This window comes from Hordeum vulgare, chromosome 7H (genome assembly GCF_904849725.1).
Source record: "Hordeum vulgare subsp. vulgare chromosome 7H, MorexV3_pseudomolecules_assembly, whole genome shotgun sequence".
NCBI lineage: Eukaryota > Viridiplantae > Streptophyta > Magnoliopsida > Poales > Poaceae > Hordeum > Hordeum vulgare.
In genome coordinates, this window is record NC_058524.1 from 578,589,378 (window position 1) to 578,601,651 (window position 12,274).

Genomic DNA, 12,274 nt, shown 5'->3' on the forward strand with positions numbered 1-12,274 from the left:
CTCCTTCTCATGAAGATTTGAGAACATCATTTACGAGAATATTTTCTGGTTGTATGTTTGCAAATTTTCAAATATCCCAATGAACTTATTTGCCTTCTAATAAATTTGCGATGCGGTTTGACCATATGAGTTTGGTAATCATATGTACGATATTTATGTAACCACACATTTGACAAACTTGAGAGTTGTTTTTGTGATCATTTGAAAACGATCTATTCCCTATTAAGAGGTAATTCTGTCTTTGGTTGTCTTTTAGCCACCACTTTACTTTGAAGTCCTCATGGCTATATTTCGTCGCCAGTGACTTGGTATTCACTACCAACAAAATTTTCAAATGATGGTATAGCACCTGTGGGGTGAGTCTGATGATTTTAAGAAATTCCATGTTCCTTCATCATGGAAAATGGTAGTACCATCATTAGAGGATGTAAAGTGTATTAATGGATTTTCAATCGGATCTACATATGAATATTTTGATGATAAGATCTCAACTTGAAGTTTATTAAGGTGACAGAATTGTGAGCCGGGATAAGACTTGATGTCTTTGAAAAACAAATGGGAGATCATTCGCGATGTGCTCATGGAAGCATGTCGGGCCGGATGGGAATAGTCTATTCCCTATTAAGCGAATATTGAAGGTGAATCTATATTCATCCATTGTGTACTTAGTTTGAGAACCAAGTGAAGTTGGTGACATATAAAATGCACATGTGCATCAATAGAATAGCCATGTGTTACATGAAATAATCATGCATTATTTAATGTACTTCTTGGAGTAAAATATAATATATGGATGAAATGATCTTGTTGAGCAAAATCCGCCAAGGTGATGCTTGGTGAACATGGGGTGTAAACATTCAATATAGTGCATGCGATGCAATCGTTGCTAATGTTTTGGGCTTCATTCATGAGAAAAAGTGTGACTTTAGAGTCACGGCCAAAACATAGACTTTGCAATTTTAACACTGCTTAGTCACTATGAAAATAACAACCACAATGTGATGTGGATCTTGCAATAGTGTTTGAGACACTCGTTATAAATTATGGTATCCATCTTGATATATGGATAGAAATAGTGACATAGGCTCCATTGCCATGCATTTTACCAATCTAATAGAAGGTAATCACACGTATATGCAAATATTTTTGTAGCTTTCTATGACATATTCAAGCAAAATGTGCAAGCACACTATTTAGTATGAGAGTAAAATATTTTAGTGAACAACAACAATAAATGCTTCGGAGGAGCAAATTCTAGTATGACTGATGCCTTATAACCATATGTGTAGACCTCAATTTATATAGCATACCACTTTAAAGATAATCACCAATATGGTGTAGATCTCACAGTAATAGAAAACATAGATGTTCATAATTCTATTACCTTATGTTATGCTATATTTAAGAAAATCACTTTCAAGGTAGTCATGTGCCAGGATGACATGATGTAGACCTCATAGTAATATTGGATAATCTGCAAGAATTTGGAGTAGATGCCAATATTACCATATGATATATTGAGGTAGTCACATCTAATACTAATATTTAAAAAAAACACTTTGAAGATAATCATCTTGTTAAACGGACAAGATGTAGACCTCACAGTAGTGATGAATAATCTGTGAATTGTGCAGTAGATGTCATCAATATCTTGTGATTCACAAAAAAAAGTTTAGGCTATATACACATTAATATTTGGACGAGCACGTTGAAGATAGTCATCTTACCAAAATGATAAAACGTAGATCTTACAGTAATGATGGATAATCTACAAATAGTGTAGTAGATGCCCCCAATACGTTGTGTTTCACAAATAAAATTGCATACTAGTCATAGTGAGTATGACACTTCATGATACTTCTATTTTCATGTCAAGATGTGACATTTTTTTTACTGCAAAACATAGTTGTTGCACCAAAATGTTCTAGAAAATAGGTCTAGAATATTGACTTACAAAACATAGATGTAATGCATAAGAACCTGAGGATACATATTGTATTGATAATGACCTAATCAGAGGTTTATAGTAAGCATAAAGGTTTTTATGCATCAACAAAGGCCGAAATCCGTCAAATCTGTGAAACTTCGAGTACGTACTTGGATTGGAATCCATCGATCCTTCCTATAGGAGCGCTCTGGCCATGGCGAGCAATGATACAGCCGTGCAGTGCGACCGACTAGTGGTTGTGATGCACCCAGGAAGCATTTCCAAGCCGTGGGACAGATATTGGTTGTCGGCGGCGGTGACTGCCGGACCATCGCGCTGCATCAAGAGAAGTGGCGTTGGAGCCGAAGGCCGCCGCGCCCGGGGAAGAAGCGACGGGCCCGAGGGCCACCGCACGCTCCGTGATGGGGGTCGTCGTCCCTGGGTTGGATACGACTCCGAGTTGGGACCGAAGGCCGTGGCAACGCCATGACATTCATGTGTCACCGGATTGAATGGCATTTTCAGAAATCTGGAGTACTAAAAGGTATGGTTTAGTAAATCCCAATTAACACTTACTAGATCTGGAACTGCAGAGGCAAGATATGATTATCTTAAAGTACAGGGTTGAATGAATAAATTCCAAAGAAGATAAGATCCCCAATTTCTTTCTCTCTTGTGTGTGCGTGGTGGTCATTGAAAACATCTCCGGTGTTGCTCGCTTTCTGGACGAAGCCAAGCCATTGTAGCCGCAGTCGGCGGCAGGAGCTATAGTGGACGACACCGCCGAGGTGGGCCGCATACTACTGCCGCGCCGGGCGCTGGGACATGGGGAGCCGCCGCCCAACCTTATGCGCTCGCCGGAGGGCGTCGCCGCGGAGGACCGGCCGGTAGTCGTGGCTTCGGGTGCAGACCAGCTGGAGGGCTGCACAATTAGGCCCGGTGTGAAGGTCTCGCCGTGACCTCCATGAACAATGCACAAAACAACATGTAGGTCCCGGTTCCTTTTTCTGGTACAAAGCAATTTGCGTCAGTGTATAGATGTACATGAAAAATAATCAATTGACTGATTACGGGATGATGATAAGGAGTAAATTCTTGATTTATTTCCCTTCTTATCAGATGCCAATTTTTTTTTGACCATTCGGTGCCGCGTCTGGCAGCCGCCGACGGATAGCAGCCCCACGAACGCGCGGGAGGGCGAAGCAGTGCAGGGTCGGGAGCCGTCTCGCGCGCTAAGAGTCACCGCCGTCGTGCCTTGCGCCTCATCGGTATGACACAGCCGTTCCCCAAGGAGATGTGGCCTCTGCTGCCGACGATGGTTGGAAATGTCGTGGAGGCTCTTTCTTGTGTGCGGCATGTCGTTCTCGGTTACGATCGTGCGTAAAACGAGATTGAATAAAAGTGAATTGGACGATTAGTCCTTTTTTATTGATTCTTAAGTATATATATGTATATATATATCTGAAAGAGATGAGAAGAGAGGTGTCTGTTCGGAGGCATCCCTCCTAAATTTCTCCTAAACAGATGCATGTTGACAATAGAGAGAGAAAATACATGACTGTTCGGGATTGGACACACCATTTACTAATTAATTTCTAACAGTTGCTGCGAAGCTTTCCACCTCGTCTAAACAAAAGACAAAACACAAATCATAGCGTGATTGAATCCTACGGTTGAAAAAGTGAATGAGACCAAAAGATTTCTCATTTGAATGAGTTTTAGTAAAATCAGAAAATAATAATAGATGAATCAGAGTTCTGTTTCAATACGTGAGTAACAACTCCCTTCTAACTGCATATCACGTTCGGTTAGAAAACATTAAGCTATGTACTACGTGATAAGTTCATTGGTTTGCCATACAGGCCTTGGATAACAACTTGGTCTAGAAAACCATACAAAAAACAAATGAATCAGTTCCCAAAAAATAAGGAAAACGCTTCTGGACGCGACCGTGCGGGAGTCCGCTGACTCGGCACGCAGCTTTTTTTTTTTTAAATTGTTGTAGCCAGCGTCATATTTACTCTAAGTGTTTTGTTTCGCTACATTTGTCCGTTAAAAAAGCTGCATTCACGGTTGGTTGCAACTCCAATTCATCGGATTTTCGTTACAATTGACGTTTTTTACTTTTGCTACAACCGTGTTAATTTTTGCTACAACCGGCATCATGTTTTGCTGCAATCGTTCACTAAAAAAGTTGCTTCCACGTCACGTAGATATTTGCTACAACCGGCGTTTGACTTTTGCTAGCATGCACCATTAGGTTCGTTTTTTTGCTACGATCACGTAAATATTTTTTTTGCTACAAGTTTTGTTTTTTGTTGCAACCCTTGAAAAAATTGCTGCATTGCGTCGAAATTTGCTGCATTGGAGGGAAAAATGTTGCATAGAAGATCTAACGGTGCGGATGACGATGGGTTGGTGGATCTTGCGGCTCGCGCGCGGCCGGCCGAAAGTTTCAGCCGGCGCGCTGGCGCAGATCAGTCCTCAAAAAATAATAATAGATGAATCAGAGTTTTGTTTCAATACGTGAGTAACAACTCCTTTCTAACTGCATATCACGTTCGGTTGGAAAACATTAAGCTACGTACTACATGATACCTTTATTCATACATATAAATAGTATTTGTTTTGCCCAGGCACGAACAAAAATAGTATTTTTCTTGTGTACTAATTATGATGGTTGTAATCTGAACACGTCCCCCTAAAAAGGAAGGCTGAAAAAAAAACTAAAGAAAGAAAAGGAAGGATAGAAAATAAATACAAGTGTATATAAAACAAAACATGCACGTGTAACGGTGTAAGGCCAACTTCATTGCACGACCACATTCTGTCCGGCCCCATCTGTTTGGGGTAAAACGGACAAACAGGTCGGACCAACGCGAGACGGCCTGGACCCATCGTGTTTGTTTCGTGTCCGGCACGACCCATTTTGAGCGCAAACTTATGCGGAATTTGGGTCGCAACGGACACCAAACAGACGCGCGCTCGTCCGCGTCGGGGACGCGTGGCAGGCAGCCACCAACCTCCCACCCACCCGCATGAATGCGCACAAGCGGCCGGGCCTGCCTGTTATCCGTCCAGGGGACGGTCGCGGTCCTTCTAAAATGGGGAAGCCATGGAGCGGTCGTCCACAGTTTCTATCGCCACCCCGCGGCCTCCTCGAAACCCGACAACCCCCTTGCGAAACCCTAGCCTCCTCCTCGAGCTCGCTGGCCACCTCATCCATGGGTCTGTGGAACTACGGCCGCAAGGGCACCCACGACCGCGAGGCTGGCTCCTCGTCAAGACGCCGTCGCGGCTCCGTCAAGGAGGAGGCCGCATCGCCACCGCACCAGGTCGCGGCTCCCTTCTCCATCCATCTCAGGCCCGGTGCCGGCCATTGCGACCGGCAGTACCTCAGCGTTGAGGTCTGCCAGCGCTACTGGGAGACGAGGACGCCGGTCCCGTGGAGTGATGTCCACCTCCCCAATGCGTGGCATCTCTCCGCCGACCGCGTTCCCATCCGTCCGGTGCCAACGAGCGGCCGTGCACGCCGCGAGGAGATCGAGCGCCGTCGCCGCCTCCTCCCGACGACATATACTACGACCCGAGGTACGCCGCCGACAGCACCCTCTGGGGCACATGGCTCAGGGACGAGCACGACGTGCGTCGTGCCTCGTACTTCGCCAGGACGGTCGCGGGGCCGCGGCGAGCAAGGGAGGTGCGCGGGCCTACACGGGTGCGCGACCTCACGCCCACGCCGTCGCCTTCGCCGTCTCCGTCACCACCTCCACCTCCTCGCATGACGGAGGAGGAGGAGCCCCGGCTCATTCAGCGCATCATGGAGGACTCCATGGCGATGTATGATGAGCGTCAATGGCCGGGCCTGGACCGCGCCATGGCCCTCTCTGCGGCCGGTGACGCCGCCATCCCCGAGCCGAAGGAAGAGGAGGAGGTGGTCGCATTCCCGTCGGAGCTCGTTGGCGCGTCATGGGGCTGGTCCTGCACCGCGTCGAAGATGGCGCAGGCAGTGGGGGCCGTGAACTGGTGCCCCACGCCACCGCGGTCACCGGAGCGGGAGGCCTTGCCACGGGAGGAGGTGCTGCAGGCCAGCTTCCAGCATGCCCCCGCACACCAGGGACCGCCGGCCCACCTCTGGACGCCGCCGCCCTACGTCGACCTCGTCAGCGACGGTGACGACGACGACACCGGCGACCAGTGAAGACGGCGACAACGACGACAACAACGGGCGGGCTACTTTTTATGTTAATTATGTAAAAAACTGGGCCGTTTTGTGGTCGTGAAAACTGGGCCTTTATTAATGTTTATCTTATTAATGTTTTAAGCTTTTAAAGTGAGTTTATTTATTTTTAGTTGAGTTTTCTTTTTTATAAATCAAGTCGAACACGGACATGATTTAGGGTGCGGCCGTACGGTGAACGCACGCACGACCCAATGGACAGAGGCGAACATGGGCGAACCCAGTGCCGTCCCAAACGGACAAGATCCGGCCAAACCGGACGTCCGTTTGGGGTCGTGCGGTGGAGTTGGCCTAAGCCCATCTATACGAGTCAAACTACTACCACATATTATTTCATATGGCAATTCTACTTTTTGTTCAAAATTGCTATCTAAAAATTCAAGGTAGTGCAATGATTCGCATGATACTCTCGTCTTAGCAGAAAGATGCAAGCACTTGGTTTTGTGCCTTCAGATCTGACACTTCATCGTTCATCTATAACAAGTCAAATACATCCATATATTGTTCTTATATATATTGATATTATTTTTACAAGTTCATCTGATGAAGCAATAACAGGCCTATTGAAAGATTTAAGTGCATAATTTTCTCTCAAGGATCTTGGGGATCTACACTATTTCCTAGGGATTGAAGTGAAGCAACACAAGGATGGTCTTCATCTCTCTCGCAAAAAATATGCAATTGATTTGGTAAAAAAGGCTGGATTGCAAGGTTGTAAACCTACTCCCACTCCTTTGTGTAGTTCAAAAGAAGTTGTCCCTTACTCAAGGAGAACCTCTAAATCTAGAAAACAACACTAGATACATAAGTTTAGTAGGAGCACTCCAGCATTTGACACTTAGTAGACCTGATATCTCTTTTGTTGTTAACATAGTCTGCCAATTCCTTCATGCACCTACCACAGTCCACTTGACAACTGCCAAGCATATAATAAGATATGTCAAGGATACCCTTGAACATTGGTTTAAATTTCAGCAAGTCTTCTCTGATTCAGACTGGACAAGATGTTTGGATGATAAACGCTCTACTGATGGCTTTGCAGTTTTCTTTGGACCCAATCTCATATCATGGTGTGCGAGAAAACAAGCCACAATTTTCAGGTCTAGCACAGAAGCAGAATACAAGGCATTGGCTAACGCAACTGCTGAAATTATGTGGGTGCAATCCATTCTCAAGGAACTTGCTATGAAAAACACTAGAGCTCCAGTTTTGTGGTGTGACAACCTTGGTGCCACTTACTTGTCAGCAAATCCAGTCTTTCATGCACGGACAAAACACATTGAGATAGACTATCATTTTGTCAGAGAAAGAGTTGCAAATAAGCTCTTGGACATCCTTATTCACTCCAGAGATCAAGTTGCAGACGGGTTTACAAAAGCTCTACCAACCAGAAGTTTTGAAGACTTCAAGCATAATCTCAACTTAATGAAGTTATGATTAAAGAAGGGTGTTAAACATGACATAACCGTGCGTGGCAGGATTGTAACGTAGCTGATATTACTTGGGCGCATAGGATAGTTGGTTAGAAGATATCTTATCTCATGTACTCCATGTAACTTAAACTCTATCTTCTCCTCAACTTTCTCCTCAAGATGTAATCTCAGCTACGTTACAGTCCTGCCACGTATGATTATGTCATGTAAACTCTTCTGGGATGTCAGCAGACAGCCAATCAACATGAGAATCCAGAAAGCATCTCCCAATGTTCCGTCTTCGAAAGCATCCAACAGCGCTCCCGGTGCCAAGGTTGTGTTTCTTATGATCTTCCTTGAAAGATCTAAATGCCAAATGGCATGATAAACACTGTGAGAGAGGACGTTAAAAAAACACAGTAAGATACAATCGACAGACATAAAAGAAAATGCAAGTGATTCAGATAAGTGGACCTCATAGAAGGCTTATATAGTTCTCCAGCAGCGTGTCAACATTTGAGGGATAATCTAGCCTGCATGGAAGATAAACTATTCAGTTCTATGAACCATATTAAGTAGGTGTACAATAATGTTATGGGAGCAGTTAAGCAATAGGGAAACGTTTCCCTCGGCGCGCCGGCCGAATCGTTCGGCCGGTCGCGCGCGGGTCGCACTCGCTGACAAGTGTATGCAGCATTTTTTCGTAAAAATTGCTGCAACCGTGTATTTTTTTGTTACAAACGTTTTTTATGCAGCTTTTTCTCGTGTAAATTTGTTGCAACCAGCGTTCATATTTGCTACAAGCGTTTTTTATTTACTAGATTTGTACAGTAAAAAAAGTTGCATATACGTTTGGTTGCAACTCGAGTTCGTTGAATTTTTGCTACAACCGGCGTTTTGACTTTTGTTACAACTGTGTTATTTTTTGCTACAACCGGCATCATTTTTTGTTGCAACCGTTCACTAAAAAAGTTGCATACACGTCACGTAAATTTTTGCTACAACCGGCATTTAACTTTTGCTACCACGCACCATCATCTTTTTTTTTTGCTACGATTATGTACGTTTGTTTTTACTATAATTAATTTTTTTGTTGCAACCGTTACGAAAAATGCTGCATAGCGTCGAAATTTGTTGCATGAAGATAAAAATGTTGCATGGAAAGATCTGACGGTCCCCCGTGCAGATCGGGCGGTCAGCCTGCGACCGGTGCTAGCGCTCGCGCCGGCGCGCCGACGCCTAGTACTCTCCTAAGCAATAATACATGCATACTGCTAGTACTTTCTATCATATCTTTCTCAATTTCTGATGGACAAAAAAGAGATGTACTGAACCCATTTCTCAGGTGCTCTAAGATAAACCTTGAGAATAAAAAACAGAGAAGGGAAGTTAGAAACATACCACAGATTAGATCCTTCCATTGGTTTAGCAAGATCACCATATCTCCCCGGTTCACTAGGCGTATAGCACTGCATTTTTTGTTCTAATGGTTTAGCTAAAAAAAAGAACAATTTAAACAAGAAAGATAAGAAATTGCAGGGACGGTGGTAGAACCTACATCAATTGCTTCATGCATATCAGGTTTACCATTGGTAACATTTTCTCCAACTCTCTAATACCCTCTCACGATAGACCATAAGAAATCATTTGCATATGTAGAAGTTTTCCAAGGACCAAACAACTTGTTCCGTCACACTCCAACATCCAGTCTGCTTTGTTCAGAGATGATGGAGAATTCTCTGAACAACAACTCGTGAAATTCAGAGGAGACTGCAACAACATATGTTCTTTTGAATAACTCATGAACGCACTGGAGAATTTCTCTTTCAGAAAGGATGGGGAATTGAGCCCGGATTCAGCCTGTGACTGTCAGCAGCACGTACATATTTTGGATGGAGCCTTCGGCCGTGACGGTTATCTGTACAGCTCCTCCGTAACTGTTCGCCAACTCCGTGATCTCAAAACAGAAACTCCTTTTGCCAAGCGCTAATCAAGCAACACAGGCAACTGGCCTCCTTTTTCGTTTGAGGCCCACGCCAGAGGCTGGCTCGGTGGCATTGCGTCGGCAGGCGCGAGCAGCTCTTTTAGTACCACCTCGTTCAGCTAGGAGGGCACGGGAGGACGATGAGACTACAAATAGAGGGGCAGGGCAGCAGTTCAACTCATACCTTTCTCGGCCTTTTGGCTAAGATCAAGTGTAGTATCTGTTCTTATCAGTTTAATATCTGATATGTGGGCCATGTGCCCACAACGATATTAAATTTATTTTTTGTGGGGAGGGATCATTACAATGGCTTGCCATTGGGTCCCTTAGGTGTCGCTTGGGCGTTGTACTACAGCCCAGGCAGGCGCACCCTAACCAAAGCGATTTCAAATTTGAATTTATTGAGATGTTTGGTAATTCTATCAGTTGATGCCAAGAAGTGAATTTGTTCCCACAAAACTGTTTGTAGCTCAGGAACAACAGTATTTGTCGTTGCCGTTAGATTCAGATATGGAAGGCAGCCCAGTGAACTACTTAGTAATTTACTTGCATTTGCAGCAGGATGGCCACCCACCGTAGTCCGTAGCTGTACCGTGGCCAAAGCACATCTGTCGGTCCCCAAGAAAGAAGATGGAATTGGATGTTGTCTGAATTCTCGGTATCTCACTGGCACAAATGTGCAACTTTTTTCTTCTTATGCATGTCGTCATGTGGTTTGGTTCTGAACTTTGTTTCTAAACTCGAAACATAACTCAGAGATTGAAAGCGTTTCAGGATGAGCAGAGTGGAGTAACAACAAAGAAGATGGAATTCTCGCTATACTGTGTTTTTCAATTTCTGATGGACAAAACAGAGGATGTACCTTGAGAACGAGACCAAAAAGGGAAATTGGAAACATACCACAAATTAGATCCTCGCATTGGCTTAGCAAGATCACCATATCTGCCCGGTTTGATAGGTGTGTAGCCCTGTTATGTTTGTTATCATGGTTTAGCTCGGAACACAGAACAACTTAAACAAGCATGATGAGTACAAACAAGCCTTTCCCATTTTCTGTACCCTCCCTGCAAGGATGGCAGGATCATCGATCTTCTCGACGAGCGGGCTGATATCTGACCATGCAAAGAGGAAAAGAGAACTCACTTGTAGATAAACAGACAGTGCATCAGCCATATCACCTGCCTAGAGCGAGAAATCTCCGTAACACGATTGGTACGGAAAACAGAAATCTCCATGGATAAAACATGTATCGATCAGCCGTATGTCCTCAAGGAGAACTACTTGTTCCGTCACACTCCAACATCCAGTCTGCTTTGTTCAGAGATGATGGAGAATTCTCTGAACAACAACTCGTGAAATTCAGAGCCCTCGTGCCAGAAGATGAGGGACAGCACATCGAGGTCCCAAAAGATGGGGCCGAGAGTGGACAGGAAGTCGATGCCGATGATGAAGTCGTAGCAGCCCAGGTCGATGGAGAACGGCTCGTCACCGATGAGGACGGGAACCTGCCGCGCCACCCCCTGGCAAGCAAGGCGGTCCCCGTTGGCGACGGTGACGCTGAACTTCTCCGAGCCCGCCGGTTGGAGTGCGAGGCGGCGCATGGCGTCCCCAGACAGGAAGTTGTGCGTTGAACCCGTGTCCACGAACGCGGTGAGACGCTCCCCGTTGATCGTCACCGGAAGCAGCATCATCTTTGCCGTCTTGATGCCAACCATGGCATGAAGGGAGACGACGAAGGCGGTCGCGTCGACCGGCCCGTAGGTCGTGACGCCGGCCTCGGAGAGTGTGGTGGCGTCGAGCTCCGCGGTGAGGGCCTCCACCTCCGCGTCGTCGACGGTCTCCAAGTAGGACAGGCGGGCGCACGTATGACCCGGCGCATACGGCTCGTCGCAGTTGAAGCACAGGCCTTTGCGGCGCCGCTCGAGCTGCTCGGCCGACGTCAAGCGCCGGAAGGTGCGTGTCGGCGCGGGGGCAGCCGCAGTAGCGGCCGGCAGGGCGGGGCGTGTCGGGGTGGCGGCCGCCGGGGCGGGGCGGGTCGGGGGACGCGTGCCGCGGCCCGGGAACGTATGCTGCAGGGCGTTGGCGCGCTGCTCGTACGCGCGTGCGTAATACATGGCCGTCTGCAGGTCCTGGGGGTCGCGCATCTCGACGTCGATGCGGATGTGGTCGGGAAGGCCGCCGACGAAGAGCTCGGCGCGTTGGCGAGCCGTGACGTCAGGCGCATGGCACGCCAATGTCTGGAAGCGGTCGGCGAAGTCCTGCACCGAGGTGGTGAAGGGAAGGCGACCGAGCTCGGCCAAGCGGCTCCCACGTATGGGGGGGCGAACCGGAGGAGACACAGGTCGCGAAAACGCTCCCACGGAGGCGTCCCGCCCTCGTCCTGCTCGAGGGCGTAGTACCAAGTCTGGGCGGCGCCACGGAGGTGGTAGGAGGCGATCCACGTGCGGTCGGACGCCATGGTCCGCTGCCCCCTGAAAAACTGGTCGCACTGATTGAGCCAGTTCAGGGGGTCGACGGTGCCGTCGTAGGTGGCGAACTCCAGCTTGGTGAAGCGGGTTGGCTGCTGCACGTGTGGCGAGGCCGCGTAGGTGCCCTCGTGATGACCCAGCGCGGTGGAAGGAGAGTGCTGCGGCACCACCGAGCTCCCGGCGTACGGACCAGTGTACCTGCCGAACCCCCCGAAGGTGGGGGCGGGTGGCTGCAACACCTTC

The 12,274-nt window shown here is 47.0% G+C and overlaps 1 non-coding gene across 1 annotated transcript; it reads left to right on the forward strand.

Moving 5' to 3' along the window:
- Positions 1-9,743: 9,743 nt before the first annotated feature.
- Positions 9,744-9,938, forward strand: LOC123414322. The gene has a single exon (XR_006614320.1). It is a non-coding gene; the product is annotated as a U2 spliceosomal RNA (small nuclear RNA).
- The last annotated feature ends 2,336 nt before the right edge of the window (positions 9,939-12,274 follow it).